Here is an 18,787-nt window from a genome sequence, read left to right as displayed (position 1 = left end):
CCGATCCGAACAAGTATGGCTGGAGTAGCGCGCTGTTTCCAGCTCATGAGGAGAGCCAGTAGGCACATGACGGTAGGAAGTCTGACGTGGTAGGAGTTAAGAGAATGAGGTGAGGCAGAAGGGGGGCGAGCAAGATGCCGCAATCCTAGGAAGTAGGCCAGACAAGAAGACGCGCCGCAGACGGAGCTGTGCAAGGTAAAGCAATAATGAGTTTTTAAGATAAGATACTGTGAAAGTATACTACATGACAGAACGAGTTTGTAAGAATACAAACTCTCAAAGGCACACATTTGCAAATATAGAGTTACAGTGACAAAAATGCAGTTTGGAAGATCAGAAATCAAATAGAAGTTTCGATGAAATAATAAGAAAAGTATTCATAAAAGCTATATACAATATGTACAACTATATACAGGAATGTTCTACTTTATGTAGGAAAGTTCAGATCTCTGGCTAAGTGGGCTGCCAGCGGTCGTAACTCTTTATCTTCCGGTAGTGGAATGTAGTCAAATACATGTAATTTTGTCATGTGAGGGCATGTAACTGCTTTCTGGAAAAAGCTGGAGTTTAGGCGATGAAGATGCTCTATGACAGTTTCAATTTTCAAATCTTTGTGTAAAGTCCTATTAGATACAAAATAATGCGCATTCGTGAAGGTGCGCAGCAACTTGTTCTGTGTAATTTGTAAATTAGATATGTCGCTGTCTCTAACTGATGCCCACGCAGGGAACGCATACGTGAAGATTGTCCGTATAACAGAGATGTATAAGTGCCGTTTTCTTCTTAAGTCCAGTTTAGAGTGCTCGTTAATAAGTGGGTTGAGACTTTGAATGACTCCTAGTGTTTTCCCCCTGACATGAGTCAGGTGAACCTTCCAGGAAAATTTATCATTAATAATAACGCCAAGGTAATTCGCCTTGCTTACTCTAGGAACTTCTGTATTAAATAGTTTAAGCTTTTCCGTGATTTCAGTGGCAGAGTTCTTCTTTCGGATAATAAGCAGCTTGGATTTATCTGCGTTAATTGAAATACGCCATTTGGTACACCAAAATTCTATTTGCGGCATGATTTGTTGAAGTTTCCTGACAGCTTGGTTAGGACACATAGATTTTACAGCAAGCGCCGTATCATCTGCATAACAGCCAATGAAGTAGTTGTAGTTAAAGCCTGTTTTAGGGAAGTCAGTCACAAAGAAAAGATATAAGATCGGACCTAAAATTGACCCTTGCGGGACGCCGGCGTGAATTCTTTTGACTTCAGATATCTCATTTCCAATAGAAACATGAAAACTTCTGCCTTTCAGGAATAAATCGATGAGACAAGTTAAAGTTTTGGTGAAGCCAAGGGAACGGAGCTTGAAAATTAGACCCTCGTGCCAGACGCGGTCAAAAGCTTTGGCCACGTCTAGCATGAGTAAAGCCACATTTTGTCTGTTATGTAATGCACTGCCGATGAACTCAGAAAGTCTGACCAATTGTTTCGTGATGGAAAGCGTTTTTCGGAAACCAAACTGTTCTTCTGGTAGTTTCTCTAAGTATGGATGGATTCTGTGATAAATGATGCGTTCAAAAATTTTCCCCAAAACGGGAAGCAAACTGATAGGTCTAAATCCTTCTGGGCGAGTGGTAACCTTGCCGGCTTTAGGTAAGACAATCATTTTGGCTCTTTTCCAGCCAAGCGGAAAGTATCTGATAGTTAAGCAAGCATTTAAAATACTGGCATATCTTGCAATACAATTTTTCGGTAAGTTCTTGATCGCTAGGTTGCTTATTGCATCATAGCCTGGAGCCTTCCTGTTTTTTAGTTTTCGTATAATTTCTTGGATTTCATGTGGAGAGGTGAGTTCCAGATTGTATTCTAAGTCTTCCTGTGAGGTACACCAGTCATTAATGCAGTATCTTACATCATAGGCGAAATCTATGTCACAAGGACTCTCGTTCGGTTTAAACTGATTTTCAAAATGTTCTGCAAAGGCGTTTGCTTTTTCTTTATTAGTGAGAGCCACGCAATTATTGAAGTGAAGTGGTTTGTTCCCTACAGCCTTTCCTTTTAGATTTCTGACAAATGACCAGAAAGCATTGTCTGGTTCATTAAAATTCCTGATTTTCTCGTCCCAAAGCTCATTTCTGAGCTGAAGAATTGATTGCTTGATATCACGATTCAGTCTATTAATTTCCGTTTTAGTACTCGGGTTCCATGTTCGATTCCAGGCTTTCCTTAATCTATTTCTTTCTCTGATTTTATCTTTGATGTGGGGGGGGAAGTCTGCCAGATGTCTGTTTAATGGGAATGCTCTTGGTGGCAGTATTGACTGCATTAATGATACTATTAGTAAATAGGTGCACAGCTAAGTCTATGTCCTGCTTGGTTCTTAAAGCTGTGTTCAGGAAGGTACTATTACTTAAGATTAGATTATACTGCTTCCAGTCTGTGAACTTTTTCTCCTGCGTCATTTTGTCTTTTAGGATTCCAAGTGTGGCCATTCCAGGTAAATGATCCGAGCATAGATCATTAACAACTTCAAGATATACTGGAATTGAAGCGGAGGTAAGTAGTAAATCAAGGTAAGTAGTAGATAGAGGTAAGTAGTAGTAGTAGATGTTCGGGTCGTGTGCAAGATAAGTGTATTCCTCAGGCGCAAAGAAATAAACAGGTTCATTGTTTATAAATTCAAAGAGTTGTTCTCCATTTGGGTTTGTTTTACGACAGTTCTATTCCTCATGTTTCGCAGTAAAATCACCTTCTAATATAACAACAAGATTTGTGAATAATATGTCTTTTAATAATTCAGCTTCTAAAGGGTATCTGGGTGGGTTATAGAAGGCTGTGAAATATGTGTTTCCATAACCTGGAAGAAACACGGAGACAGTGACATATTCTTGCCCATTATTTCTGTACTGCTTAATCATGCATGATTGGAGAGAGTTCTTTACGTATATCGCTACCCCACCACCACGGTGACTAAGCCTATCTGTGCGATAGCATCTGAAATTCATTATGTTAATACTAATACCAGGATTTGCATATGTCTCTGTTACCATAGCAATGTCAACATCATTGTTTTGAATAAAGTCGGTGAGTTCCAATAATTTTCCATGAATGCTACAAGCATTCCATATCATCACATTCAAAGTGTTCCTATTTTAAATTCCTATTTTTCCGCATTGTTAGAAGATTTGGAGGGAATGTTTTCTGGGCTTATTTGCGATAACTGTTTGACCTGTTGAGTAAGTTGGAAGCCTGCGCTTTTGATGACGGTCAGGTTTTTCGAAGAGAAATTCGGGACAAGGTCGTATTATCGTTTTAAAATAAAAAGCGGGAGCTATACGTGCGTTTCGTTAAAAAAAAAAAAAAAAAAAAAAAAAAAAAAAAGTCTATTTTAAAGAAATAAAGATTTCAGAAATAACGTTTTGTATGCGGAGATATTTGGTTAATGTACTGCAAACTTTTATTACACATTTTATCAGTCAAATCAAGAAAATAAATAATTAATTATATTACAATAATGATTAATTTTAAATGTATTTTCTAGAAATTGATGAAAATAAAAACTGAAATTTTCCGAAAAAAAAACTTGTTTGGAGACCATTTGGCACCACTCTGCGAGAGGCGTCCTGGGCTTCATACACCCCTTCCCCTCGCTACGCCACTGCCCCCAACTCCATCTCCTATCATTTACTCTATCCTACTGAAGTATTTGAGCACCTGCAAGCAACTACATTTCATGACAGCCGGCAAAAGCTAGACTTTCTAGCTAAGCGCGACGAACAGGGGTAAAGGCAACGGAACTTCCTTTTATTTTGCTTATTTAACGTGAATAGCACATTTTATACATCCAGAAAGTTCAGTTATCCGGTATATCCAGAATTTTCTGAATAGTCGAACCTTTAGGATAATTAAAAAAATTATGGAATCTTTGTAAATAGTGAGTTTTATATAGTGGAAACACCAGAATAATTATATTAAAATAATCCTTTGGAAGTTTATGAAGAATTTAGTTACCAGATAAATGTTAATAAAAGAAACACATATGTTCGTTAGTTCTAAAACTGTTTTAAATGTATTTATGAGACTTAATGTAGATTCATGTTTTTAGTAAAAATTGTTTTGGCGGAAAATGTTGTTTTGAATTAAAAATATGCATTATCAAAATTACGGAATGACAAAATTAAAAATGCGGGAAAATGTATAATTTTCCAGCAGTTTCAATTTTTGCATTTAATAAAAATTATGTTTTAGAACTTTAAATATCTTCTAAGAAACCAAAATTGTAATAGTTATAAAGAATATTAAAAACGAATCAATCAAAGCAGGATTATTAAAAAGCACGTAATTTCAATAATATATACAAGCAAATAAAAGAAACCGATTCCTTGCCTGAATCAGTTAAATGCGCCGCAAAATTACCTATTGGTAATTTACCTATTGGTAAAGGGGGAAAAAAAAAAGGTGAAATTAGGCATATAAAATTGTTTTGAAATTACCTGTAAATATCTCGGATTTTGAAGGCACATTCAACTACAGCACAACCTTGCGGGAATATCAAAATTGTATTGCTAGAACAGCGGCGATAGGGCCACTCAACTCTTACTACACTACAATTCAATGGTTCTACGTTAGTTTTCTAGCAGGTAAGCCGCGGCATAAGATTTTCCCGTCCATGCGAATTTTCGCGTTCACTATGACTGCTCAATTTGTGAACCGAAATTGTTTCCAGTTTTTTTTTTTTTTTTTCCACAATTTTAATCTATATATGTTGCAGAATTTAAAAATGCACTTTTTCTTTCTAGAAAATATTTTTTATATAAAGTTTTATCATGTGAAACTAAGTTGCCAGAAAAACCAATTTCGGATGTTATCACCAAAAGAAAAATCTTCTTTAAAATAAATTTCAGTCGAATTACAGTTAATTTCTATTTATTGCATAATATAAAAAAGTAAAATGTATAAAATTAAAAAAATTCTAAAGCGCCGAGGGAAAAATACCTTAGAAATGCCGTTTATGATAGAGCTCAAAGCAGGGCTCAAGGCAAAGTCCAACTTCACAGTCTTTGCACCAGATTCAATAAATCTAAATAATAATCAATCTAATTAATAATTCAATAATTTAATTAAATAATCAAGAAATTCCAACTTGCTTTATTTGCCGCGATTAACCTGCGAAATTGCAGGTTGTGTTCCGGCTATCGAACTTTGGTGCTTCTAGGAGCGCTGCAGGTAAGGAAATGCCGAACGTAGTTCTCGTGGAGACAGGATAGCAGATGCAGGGTGTGTGACCAATGTCACGGGATGAGCGATAAGACATCTGGTTGGCGATAAGGTATCCAGGCATCGTAGCGCTGTAAATCTGAAGTTTTACAATAGTTATACATAAAATAGTACTAAATCAGTTCATAAAAGGTGTGTGTTGCAGTCATAAATGCAGAAAATAAAATACGATTCCAAAAAGTAAAATAGTATATACAGGAAAAATATAAGTAATATCTTGTGGGCGTGGCTGTGTGTGTCACATGATCATCCGGCTAAGATTTCTAAACATCATTATTTACAAGTCAATCAAGTTTTTCAGAGTACTACATACTTAAAAACACAAATTATGTTGGAAAATCCTGGTTTCCACTGAGTAGAAAAGCGGCATATGGACGGAGGTGCCTGTCCTCGTGTAAAATTTCATAGTGAAATAGGTTGAAAATGTCCATATGTTGGCACTCCTTAGCGGCGTCATAAAATGCCGTGTTAGTTCTTCTTAAATATTCCACTATTGTATCCATTTTTAAATCTTCATGGAGACGTTTGTTCTTCACATACGGGTGTGCATTTGTGATAATTCTTAAAAATTGGTTTTGCACAACTTGTAATTTTTTGGATTTCACCCTTCGTAGCGGTAGTCCATGCTGGCGCAGCGTACGTCATGATGGGTCGGATTGTGGCTGGATAAATAAGTCGTTTCTTGTCCAACAAAAGTTTTGAATATTTCCCAATCATGGGATATAAACATTTCATGACTTTAATCGCTTTATCCCTGATTTGTTGGATGTGATGCTGCCATGTGAGCTTGTCGTTGATGGTGATGCCCAGATATTTGGCTTGTTTCACGATGGGCACAGCCTCGTTAAAAAGATAAACACTTTGCCTGATCGGAACATTTTTCTTCCTTTTCCTTATAAGTAGGAGCTGCGATTTTTGAGCGTTAATTCGTATCTTCCAATATCCACACCATTAATAATCAAGATTAAACGCTGAATGTTTTCTAGCAGCCATTTCTGTAAGAAAAAAGTGGAGTGTGAGCGGTAATACCACGCGCCTTCAAACGCCGCGATTTAGTGGACAATTAACGATATGTATTGGCCAAAGCGTAAACTAAACTTCTACGTAATTTACTTCAGTGTTTAAGCGGGGAAAAAACGGGATGACCTCCTCAATAAAGCAAGAAAAACACATGCCGCGAAAATCGGTGAATGAGGAAATTATGCTGCATTTCAGTTGCCCGTGGAATTCGCCGGACAATCAGCCAGACGGTTAACCGCCATCTAACACGTTTCAGTCGCCACCGCATGTTGCAGCAGCAATCTAATTGAGATATTAGAAGAATTTATGGCAGAAAATACGATATGAACACGATATAGAAAATATAAATAGTTGCTTGCACTAAAGCCAAACTGGTGGTGAAGGAAAGGTAACCTTTTACTACTAGTATTTCTCGATGTTTGTCATTTCTTATTTTCTACTTGAATTTTAAATCCAGACGCAGATACTGAATACGAGTACTATGTTGTGCTAATGGCATCTTTATCTTCTAGCATTCTAAGGGTTTTTGTGCAGGTCCTTTGCAATTAGTACCTTTAAAGTACGTTATTTAAAAGCCCCACCAGAGGTCGATGAGCACTATGTCTGTAATAAATATAAGTATTAATATGATAACACACAATTATTGTGAAGAAGTATTTGTAACAATTGAGAAAAAAGTTCTACGAAAGCGGGTTCAGTAAAAGGCTTACTCCCCGGTATTCCGCTAACCGAAAAGCTCAGATGTATAGAACATTTTAGAATTTTATGGACTCCTTCCCCGCGTAAACAAATGAGAGGGATTCCCCCTGCACCTTCAACATTGTCTTCTCATACATAGGATATCGTCCTCAAATAGCCTTATTTAGCTCCATGATATTGTCATGATTGTCTAACTTAATCGTAAAATCTTCGTGTTAGTCCCATTACGGTCTTTGTGAGAGTCGAAGCATATTGCCATAAAGCCACTCCTCCTCACTGCATGGAAGTTTAAGACTGACACGTTTCTGAATACGCTTCTCTATTGACCTAGAAGGTTAATAAAGAGAGATCTACGCACTTATAAAATTTTAATGCTAACTACGGAATGATTGTTACTGTTTTTTTTTTTTATTATTATTTCACTAAGCAGTTACCTTTAATTTTTTTAAGAAAGGTAATCTGAGAAATATAAAACTCTCATTATACCTGCTTTTATTTCTGAATTCCGCCTACAATTTAGCGATGCATTCGTGCTTCCCTACCTGGTGTCTGTTGATTATCTAACTAAATAAAAAGCAATCTGTTTCTTGTTTCCTAACTGAACAGAACACTCAAGCCGAATTCAAATATTTGAGGAAAATATAACATATTTCATCAATAAAAAATGAAGGTATGATGTAGGGTAATTCTATAAAACTAATTTTCGTTACAACCTGTTCCTTCCGCGCTCACGGATAATCACACTGGCACATAAGGAGTAAAGTGCGGTAAAAGGCCGTACTGCAATTGAGCTGGTAACGCCACGTTTCGCGCGATAATTCAGTTAGCTCAGTGGCATGACTGTCCAGGCTATGGACCAGAGCATCGACGGTTCGATAATATTCAAGAAAATATTTTTCATTCACTTTAAAATTGCAGAGAATTATCTACTAATTGCTTTCTACATTTTATTCAAAAGTTTTCACATATTTTGGACTCAGAATTAATTGAAATAATTTTAAAAATACTTTTCTACTATCACACAGCAAAGTAGTTATCCTACTCTCCCACAGAGGGCGGCACCTCTGCGGTCTGTTATAACGTCTCTACAGTCGTAGAGAGTAACTTATCAGAAAATATTCTTTGACTACTATCTTCTTTTCGTTTAATACAGCTGAAACTCAAGGGATTTCCACTTAATCACGTGGATTTACTTTCTTCTCTCACAACAACTGCCTCAGTGGGGGAAATAATTGTATAGTAAAGACCTTCGGGTTGAAAGATTCGTCCCAACCGTAATTCATGCCAATTGGTTGTATAGTGGTTAGAGACAAAACCTTCCGGTGCGATGGGCCGGGGGTCGAAATCCAGAGAAGGCAAAGTTGTAACTGTACTTCCCTTCATAGAAGGCTACAGTGGCCTTAATTAGATGCTTTCTTAATGAAATGGCAACCACCTCCGGCATTTGTAGAGGCGCAAGGTTAATGGCTATTAAATAAAGCACCCGGCCATTAAAAATTACCAAGCTATGACATGAGGTTTAATATCACTGTGTTTAAATACTAGTCTCTAACACCGCCATGTCTATGAAGGAAACACTTAAATCGCTAAACCTTATTTACACGAGCATTTTTTTCTCTTAGTTATTCCGCTTATCTCACAACGTTTAGTAGGTTTTTTTTAAATATTCACGTAACTTTCCCCTTCTCGATCTCTTTCAAACAGCATATGTCCCTAAATTTTAAAATAGATTCGTCCATTCGTGATTGTTTTTCTCTGACTAATTGCTTTACTAGTGGATTTGGGTTGCTTGAGCTGTGAATGATCAAACAATAGTTTTGAAAACTTTAAGAAAACGGGGATGCCTGATGCATACGATAGTTTTGAAACATTTTTACATATATCCTTCGAAATAGAAGGAATGGTAAACATACTTCAGTTTTATCCTTAGATGTAAAGAGCGCTTTCAACAATGTTTGGGGGCCAATTTTATTAACTCCTTCACATCCAATCCGCCCCACAGGGCCCTACATTGAAACAACGAGAACCGCCCGAAAACGGCCGAGATTGTAATCTTGTTTTCTTCCCTCCTCGTTAGATATGCAATAGCAGGTGCATTTTCCCCAAATGCATTGTATCAATTTACTGCAGACAGCTTGTCCTAAGAAATTTCTTATCTTTTCTTTGATCGTGACATTTAGTTGTTATTCTTTTGTGGTACAGTGTGCTTTGAAGCTTTAAACAGCAATAAAAGAACAGTTTAAAAATTTAAGGATTATATCTATTTTTAAACAATTTATTCCTTTTTATAAAAATAACGGAAATAAACAAAATCTCAGTCGTGATCATAACAAAGCCAGAGAGGCTTGTTGGTTTGACCTTCAGAATAGTTTTATAAAGAACGGGGTCAAAGGCTAATGGAATCTTTGTTAGAATGTGCAAAGGATGTCATTGGAAATCTTCCTTGACTAAATCTAATCCCTCCTCATCTATCTAATTTAGATGCCTTGATTCCTTCTCAATTTTTTTAACTGAAGATGGCAGTACTATTATGCCAGAAAAGGACTTCTCTAATGTTCCCCAATCCACTTACTAAAAATGATGGCAATCACTACAGCAAATGAAGCAAAACTTCTGAAAGAGTTTTTTTAAGGAGTGTTTAAATTTCTTACTACAAAGATATAAATGGAAGGAAGAACTTCCAAATTTGTCTGTAGGTGACCCTGTATGAGTAAAGGAGGCAATATGCTCCCAGGTGTTGGGCCATAAGAGTGCATTTTTGAAATCCATCCTGTAAAAGATGACAATAGTACAGTAACAACTATCAATGGTCATTTTAAAATAACTGTATTAAAACTTGCCATTATAGAAATAGTGATCTATTGTTAATGCAATCGCAAGGGTGGAAGTATGTTATGATATTCTATTTAATGCATGCATTTCTTTTTCTTTTTAATTTTCATGACTAAGTTAAATTTCTTACTGGCCAAACGTTTTGTTTCGCTAACGAATTTATGTGAATGACAACAATATTTTTTTTAATATTATATTTATCTTTTTGGTATGGGATAGTAAATTCTTAACCGCATTGTGCTGCAAACATTTTTCTCTTAAATAACATTTCGTGTCTCCATTATTGCAAAAATACTATAGAATGCAACATCGTTAACTAGATAAATTAAAATGCGTTTAGTATAATAATCTATACAGAGTTACCAATACAAAATAGAAATAGAAAATGAGAAACGACAAGCGATACTAAATGTGGAAAGATTCAGTTGCGCGTATGGAAAAAGAAACGCATTACACCGAATACTGTTTTGAAACCTTTCTGGGAAAGAATAGCTCAGTCATTTCAATAACCTTTGTACGGGAACAGAGTTTTAAAATTAAACATTAGACTTGCGACTTTCTATTGATATAGAGGAAAAAGTAAAGTGTGATTAGCTTCAAATTTACAGCTTCCTTGTTCAAAATTTACAAAATAATAATAATAATAATAATTTAGTTCCATAAAAACTAAACTTTGCTAATTTTAGCCACCGCTAGAATTTTATTGCAAAGGACTACTGAAAATTTCATACAGACCCTTTTGTGTTGTAAAAATCATCACCTTGATGTGTTGTGAAGGTTGTTGTAGTATTCTCGGAAGCGTTGTAAAATAACGGAAGAATCTTGGAACCCTGGTCCCACAGTCCTTTTATACAGCATTTTGTTTAATGAAATTTAGCGATTTCCGAACTAGAAACCAGCGGTAAACATCTAGCCGAACCGCGAAATAGTACGACTTTAATGCTCGCCTTCACAGTGGCGTGTTTGAGTATACAGTTTGTTTTAAGATCTAAATTATGTATTTGAAGCAAATAGGGAAATACGAGGGTTTTAGTTATTTAAAGTTCGAGTTTATATTGTTTTCAATACTATTAGAAACGAACTTGAATAGCGCACCAGAAATTTCTGAAAGTAGAGGTAATAAATTTGCAAAGCAGTACAAGTCTTATTCAAAAGTTTAAAGACGCAGTTTTGTTCTATTTGTGCTTCTGTCGTTAGATAAATAGCCTCAATTAAAATTTTGAAGATAACAATAATCGTTTTGTTTGGCAGTACATTTATATGCGAAGGGAATCTTTCCTTTTATATGAGAAAAGTAGAAAACTAAGAAGAAAATAACCCGATTAAATGATGAACTTTTGCAGCAGTTCATTATTATTTGCATAGAAACGTATGCATTTTCTAGATTCGAAAAATGTTTCATAAATAACAGAAAGAGAAGTTGGAAAAAATTTTCCCAATCAGAAAATATTTCCAAGAACTTAGAACGTTTTAATATTTCTTTACACTTTAGTTCACGTAACAGTATGAAATGGGTTAAAGTACTGTATGGAACTTTGTTTATCAGTTTCCTTAATCCAACAATCTACTAATTAAGGCCCATGTTGCTTGATTCGGAAATGTTTTCAACTTCTAACCTGCTAAATCTCCTCATATACTCAGATTAAAAAAATCAACTATCTTTATCTATTGCTAACTGTGCTAGATATAATACTCTCCCAAAAGTCTATAAAACTGGAATTACTTTTCGCCGTATAGTTTCCTACTTAGGAAGGATCATTCGAGGTGTGGCTTTCATGCGTGAAGGTTGTCTGTCTTCGACGCTTCTCTGGTTTTAACCACGTGAATATTTCGAAGTACGTCCCTTGCTTCGTGCATTTTCGCTATGCCTAATGAACATCGTTTGGTCCTTGTGAACCAGTCGTATGCTGTATTAAAGAAATTTGGTCATGCTTTGGATGATCCTGCAAATAAAAAGATATATGAAGCTCTTAACAATGTGGATATTCTGCAAGAACAATTAAGAAACGGCAGGCCTAGTCAGAGCTAAGGAAAGCGAAGATTTTCCTTGCACTTATGGAGAAGGAAAACTATTCGTTAAATCAAATCTGTGATAAAGATTTCATGAAAGATTTTCCCAAAAAGCATTCGATTGTGATTGAATTTCACCAAAGGCAAGCTGAACGGAAGAGAAATCAGTTGTTTCTCATATCAGATAAATCTACAGATGATGAATGGCAAACGCCGGCGAAGACTGCTAAAGTTTTCTATGCTCCTGTTAAGGAACCGTTGAAACCCCCTAAGAAGAAGACTCCCTCTGGCTACCGAGGTTCCCAAACTAGTAATGTCGAATAGCTTTGAAGCTCTCGCTACAGTTCCTGATCCAGTTTCCATGGACTGTGCTGATAATTCCTAAAAAGCTGATAAAGATCTTATGCTCGTTTCTAACGCTAAGACTGATCGTAAAAGTGAACGACTTCCTCCGATTTTCTGCCCTAGACCGGATGTGAAATGGAGCGATTTACGAGGACAATTCAACAAATTTGGTATCAAGGATTATGTTGGTGTTTTGACTAACGATAAAATCACTCTGATTTTCAACTCAGTTGATCAAAGAGATAGAGCACTAGCTGTGCTAATGAAAGATGAAGTGCAGTTTAGCACCTTTCGGCAAAGAAAAAAACACCGCTTAAAGTGGTTATTCGTGGCCTGCCTGACGACTCGTCTGTGGAAGAGATCAAGGCAGAGCTGGTCAAAGATGGATTCCCTGTGTTAAACGTGACGCAGTTTACCAAGAAAATTGATGGAAAAGAAATGAAGTTACCTGTTTTCTTTGCATCATTGAAGAGGAATGATGTGAGCAGAAATATCTACAGAAAGAAAACGCTGCTGGACCTTTGTGTCAAGTTTAGAAGATATAGATGCAATCTAAACAACATAATTGGCTTTAGATGTCATCGTTATGGTCACGGTCAGATGTTTTCCAACAACTCGTCAAGATGTCTCAAATGTGGGCAGGGACACCTAACCTACACATGCAAATTAGCCAAACAACTGAAACCTACTTGCGCGAACTGTAAAAAGGATCATATTGCTACTTCGAAGTTATGAGAATTTCGACCAAAAAATCGTGTTGTCTTTGACAGGAAGAAAAGGAATTCAGCGCGGAAGCCGCAGTCTGAGAATTTGTCTCCGCTGACTGAAAAACCAATACGTAAAGAAAATAGTATCAGACTTCTACCCAGATGCTAGCAATCAAGCTAAAGTAGATTTCGCGATGGATAAAAACCTTCAGATGATTGCAGTCAAATTCTTAGAATTTGTTGAAAAATGTAAGAAAATTGATTCACCGCAGGATAAAGTATTACTTGCACTGGGAATGGTTGAGCAGCTGCTAAAAATGGACTTGTAATTTTCTCCTATTTTTATTGCATGTTGAACTTGACATTAACTTTGTTTAATTTCTAGTATGCTCGGGCTTCAGGGGGATAGCACCGCCCTCTGGACTCTGCGTTCCTGCGGACTCTGGTTGGTAGACACGCCTACTTCTCATGACTGATACCTCCCTCTAGGCCTGCCATGCTTTGGGCTTTTTTCATCACCTCAATACCCGTTTCCACTTCAGAATTTTTTAAAGTCATATGCTTTTTAGCAACTCTTGATGACCTGGAAACAGCACGCTTCGCGCGCTATCCCAGCAATAATTTGTTTGATTGATTGATTGACTTAGGAAGGGCACTATTTACTTTGGACAAATAATTAGTTACCATATTTTCTCCTTTGGCTCTAACATTATACGCACTGTAAAAGATTGTTGATATACTTAAAGATATTTCTTCCCTACGTTCCATTATGGTTATTCAAACCAACTTTGTTTCCCAAAAGAATATTATTCCCAAACTGTAATCATTTCAGTCTAGTATTAGCTGACATTTATATGCATCATTTTGAGGTCAAAGTGTTGGACAAACTCTGTGTTCGTCTCTGGATTCGCTACGTAGATGAAATTTTCTCGCTTTTAATGGTAATATAGAAGATTTATCCCGGGTTTTTATCTATTACAAATTCGACTGATGCGGTCATCCAGTTCACATTTGAAACTAAATCTGACAATATCATTCCCATCTTTGATATTCCTATAATCGGCAATGGATCTGATTTCAGCACTACTTTTATGTCTCCCCATGCCAGCCCTATAACGTGGCTAAGCAAAAATGCGCTTTCTTTCAGTATTATGTTATTCACTCTCTCAAAGTTTATTCCTCAGAATCTTCTCTTGCTAAGGAAACAATTCTTTCAGAGGAGATACTCCTGATCGGGGATATTCTTACGTGGTCACTTTGAGAAATCTTTAAGAAATTTTCATCTTGCCATCAGAGAAGACATTCCCTTGTTAGAAGTAACATTCATAATCTGGAGAAAGTGCAGAATCACCCACTGCTTGGCGCGTTTTTAAGAATTGCACAAACTCGGTATCCATGTACATATCGACCTATTTTCACTTTTAAAAAAATTCAGGGAATTGTACAAATTCGACTTTGCGCAATCCCTTGACTTCATCCATGTACACATCGATGTATTTTCACTTAAAACGTCAAACGAAATTGACAAAAATCCAATTCTTCTTACTGTTGTAAAAATGGTTAAACATAACGCACAAAATAAGTAGGCGATTCTGCAATTTAACACCGTAATTTTTTTTTTCTTTCTATGCATCAATATCTTCTTTCTGGCAGTTACAAAATATTCAAGTCCTTTTCTAGTTTATCAATAAATTCTATGTTTCAGTTCCTAGAAATCGCATATCTGACATTGATTTTTGGAGAATATATGGCCGATTTTACCTGTATGGTTTGAAATATATCGGCAAACTAAGAAAGCGTTTAAGTTTCGCATTAAGGAAGACGAATCTTATGTACGAAAATACGATATTAACAAGTCTTCGAGCGGTAACCGTAGATGGTAATGCAATCATAGTTTTGACTTTAGGATCTGCAAAATGTATCAAAAATTTAGTTTTATTGGTTAATTGGAATTTCACATTCAGAATAGTTAATTATGTTTAGTTAAGGTCAGTTTCCAAATTAGTCTTTCCTAACGCTTTTAAAATATCTTTAACTTGATTTTTTAATTTTCGTTGCTATTTCTGCCGACAGATGGCGCTGCCCTCTCATTCTACTTTCGTTTTTTGCATGATTGGTTTGGTTATTTAATTATAGCAAAGCACACTAAAGCTATCTGCTTAGAGGAGGGAGGACTTTAAGGGAAACTGGCTCGTATATACGTTACACATGGGAAAAACCATGCAGCCAGCCCGTTCGCGGGATTCGAGCCTCGGATCGAACTACCAGTGTTCAGCGACTTTACCGCTCGGCCGCTGGTGGGCCCGTCTTTTGCATGGAATCAGGAATCAAGGTGGAACACCACGTCAATACTACAAAAAGATTAAAACCAAATAGTTCAAAAATGGACTGTAGTGTCGCTTCAGTTCCGCCAAGTTTCTAATTAACTTAAGTTAAAGCGGAATGGCAAAATTTTCTAGTTTTCGCAAAAAAACGAAATAAACAAAGCTCAGTATTCTATCATGCAATTTGATGTGCACGTAAAATGTAAATATATATATTATGAATAAGTATGACGACGAGGAAACCGAAATTAAAGCAACAATTGCGTCTGCCAAGGTAAGCGCTAAAGTTCCTCTTTTTGGAAACCAGATCCTAAAATATGGTTTATTCAACTAAAAGCTCAATTTAGAAATGCAAAAATAAATGTAGATCAAACAAAATCATGGACCTTATAAGAAATAAACTAACCCAAACGGGTTTTCTCCCTCGTCTGAGGCGTTGCTGGCTGTCACCTTGATCACACACAGAGCACTAGGGACGACTTGCAGAAATTTAACAGTGGTTGCTTATTGCAGCGTGTATAATTGTCAAGAAAAAGCTGGTTGTAGGGCCTCATTTCACAAATTAGAATTTCTACATATTTTTATTTTTTAAATTGAGATTTATTTTAAAAAAATTAGCATACTTCTCAAGCATAATTAAAGTTCCAAATAATTATAAAGCCATTGCATGCTTTAAGGGCTGGATATTTTTTTAGCTTTTTCTAATGCTGTAAGGAAATTTGTAACTACTTCTTTTAAAAAATAATATTTTGAATCTAAACTAATAGAAAATTTCAAACAAGCAATTTTCTCCTGCAATTTTTACTCTTTTTATTGGTGCAAATAAGTAAAAAATACTAAAATATTTAAAAAAGAATTTTTGAAAGTTTTCTTTAAAATTCTAAATTGTACTGCTTTTTTAAAATTATAGATGAATATTATAGCATAATTTCTTTAAAGGAATTTTATTTCAATTATATTTCATAATAAATCATAGTGATAAACACTTTTGACTCCTTAAAAATTTTTATACATTTAATTCTAATATTAAAATTGTATTTAACCGTAATAACTAATTTTGCTTGTATTTTATAGCAATTATTTTTTTTAATTTATTTTTACTTCTGCATAAGATTTTTTTTATTTATTGTTAATTTAATTTATTGACCGAAAAGGGCGGTAGCCTAGAAAGGCTGTTAGTTTGGAAGCACCATTTTGCGCTGTTTTACTATAAATGTCCGTGTCTCCTTGCAAATTGTTATTACCAAATATTATCGCCCTGTATTATATTTAAAGAAATTAAATAATGAAGAGTCTGCATGAATGCATGTATGTTTCTCACACTGTGACAAAAACGAAAGTATCTAGAGCCATCAAATTTTGAATAATGTAATCCTGCACCCGAACATGGTCATCTGGACGGCTGCATTTCGAATTTGTTTTAATCTATTTCATATTTTGTAAAACTTTAACGAATTTTTGATTAACAAACTCAACGAGTTCAGAGAGAGCACTGTATGGAAAATAACAGTTTTATCTCCAGTGCGGAAATTCTAAGGATATGCTTTCTCAAATGTATGTGGTTTACGGGCGAAGAACATGATATTCAGTAAATATAGGTAACACACAAAACGTTAAAAAAAAGGTTCCTTTTGGGCGTAATATAAAATCTGTGTGCTTCTAGATTGTATTTTACCTTTTTTTTTCCCCCCTTCATTACACTCAAAATATTTTATGCTCGGAATTTTATAAATTACCAAAATAAATATCCCACTTTAACGTTAATAATTTAATGATGATATGATCAAATAAATGATTGTTATGTAATGTTATTATAGTTTTGAAAATCACTGCGTGATAATGGTCATTAAATTAAAAAAAACAAAATTTTATCAGCTCTTGCTTAATTTTACCTTATTTATTTCAAAGCATCACGTACTATCAATCTTACTTAATTTTACGTTATTTGTACGCTAAATTCAGTTAATAAATTTTGTGCCTAGAGTTTTTACCGTTTTACCAAAGTAAAGATGTTTGTACAAGAATTACGCGTGAAAAAAATGCGCGAAATGCAGTAAAAAGTGCTTTAATGGAAATATTAAATCCTATCTGGAAAAAACTGTAGCTTTCATAATCTCATCACTATACAACGTATCACATTTAATAATTAAGAAGAGTTATGTGATACAAACGCCATAGATTTCAGTGTTGAAGTAAACCAGATCGTCCCTACTCTTTCTTGCTGACATGTCGGTGACGCGCGACTGATTTCATTATATACAGATTCAAAGACTCAAAAAAAAAAAAAAAAAAAAAAAAAAAAAACCCAAAATTACTGAGTCAATTAGAACTAGGTGACAAAACGTCATCTCAGTTACTGTGTGAGATGTGTAATTTAGCGGGAGATAAAGTAACAGATACTTTCCTAAAAACAATTGTAGTTCTAGTTCCTAGTTTCGCTGATATGCCGGAATCATCAATGCGATTTTGCATGACGTGATCCGACTCTCTGAAGTAGTGTCGTTCGACGCCTGGATGTAGCATTTCTTGACTGCAGTGGTTGAAGGAGCACTGAAGGTGAGGTAAGGGGCGTGACCATCGCCACGTGGGTGTTGAAGTTTCAATTCATTGGCCTGGAGGAGTCTTGATTTGCTGTCCTGTGTTTCGTGAGTTGAAAAACATTGTACTTGACTGTTCTATCAATTCTGTCCACAATGGGCTTTGTGATGAAAGTTCCTTAGTGAAGCGGTCGAAACGCGAAAGTGTATGCGAGAAATTTGAGACACTTTGTCTCAGTAAGTGTTCAATGAAAAAAATCAGGGAATTCTCTGGGAAGTCCCAAATTGATAAGCTTGAAGATGAGCCCCTCATGCCAGACGCGGTCAAATAAAAACATTGTAGATACGTTGATACTAAGGTAGTTATACAGGGGTTCTACTGCATTCGCAGTAGTTCCCTGTAAGCCTGGAGGAAATCCACAATGGGCATGGTGTTGAAAGGTTCCTGGATGAATCGCATGGAGGGAGCAGGGAGAGGGAGGAAAAAGAAGAAAAATATCTCAAGTAAGTCCCTTGAAAACTGGCGAGGGAAAAGAAAATAAAGTTCAGAAGCCGGCCGAGGTGGTGTTCTCGTTTTTCCGTGCTGCTATCTATGGGTGAATCTATAGGCGCAGAAGTGGAATTTCGAGTTAGCTGCTGGTTTCTGTGGCGTCGTCTATCGGTCTGTAGCGAAGCTGGCCAAATAAAAACACTGCTACAACGTTTACCTATTAATATGCGTAGCATTATATCTGTTATTGTTGAAGATTTGTCAAAAGTCGCTACAATGGCAGATAAGATTTGAGAATTAAACCCTGTTACTCCTCAAATAACCGCTGCTTCATCTATAACGGTAAAAACAGAAGTGATTAAAAGTTTACAAAAACAGGCTAGTGAACTTAGCTTACAAGTTTCTGCTTTATCCAAGCAATGTCACAGTCGTCCCTATCATCGTAACCGATCCAAATCAAGACATAGGAGTTACAAGTGTTAACAGATTTAGTGATATTTGATACTATTATAAAAAATTCGGTGATACATTTAAGTGTAAACAACCGTGCAGCTT

Source organism: Stegodyphus dumicola, chromosome 11, assembly GCF_044657685.1.
Source record: "Stegodyphus dumicola isolate Sdum_Otavi_A_Nest chromosome 11, ASM4465768v1".
NCBI classification, from domain to species: domain Eukaryota; kingdom Metazoa; phylum Arthropoda; class Arachnida; order Araneae; family Eresidae; genus Stegodyphus; species Stegodyphus dumicola.
This window is presented reverse-complemented; position numbering follows the sequence as displayed.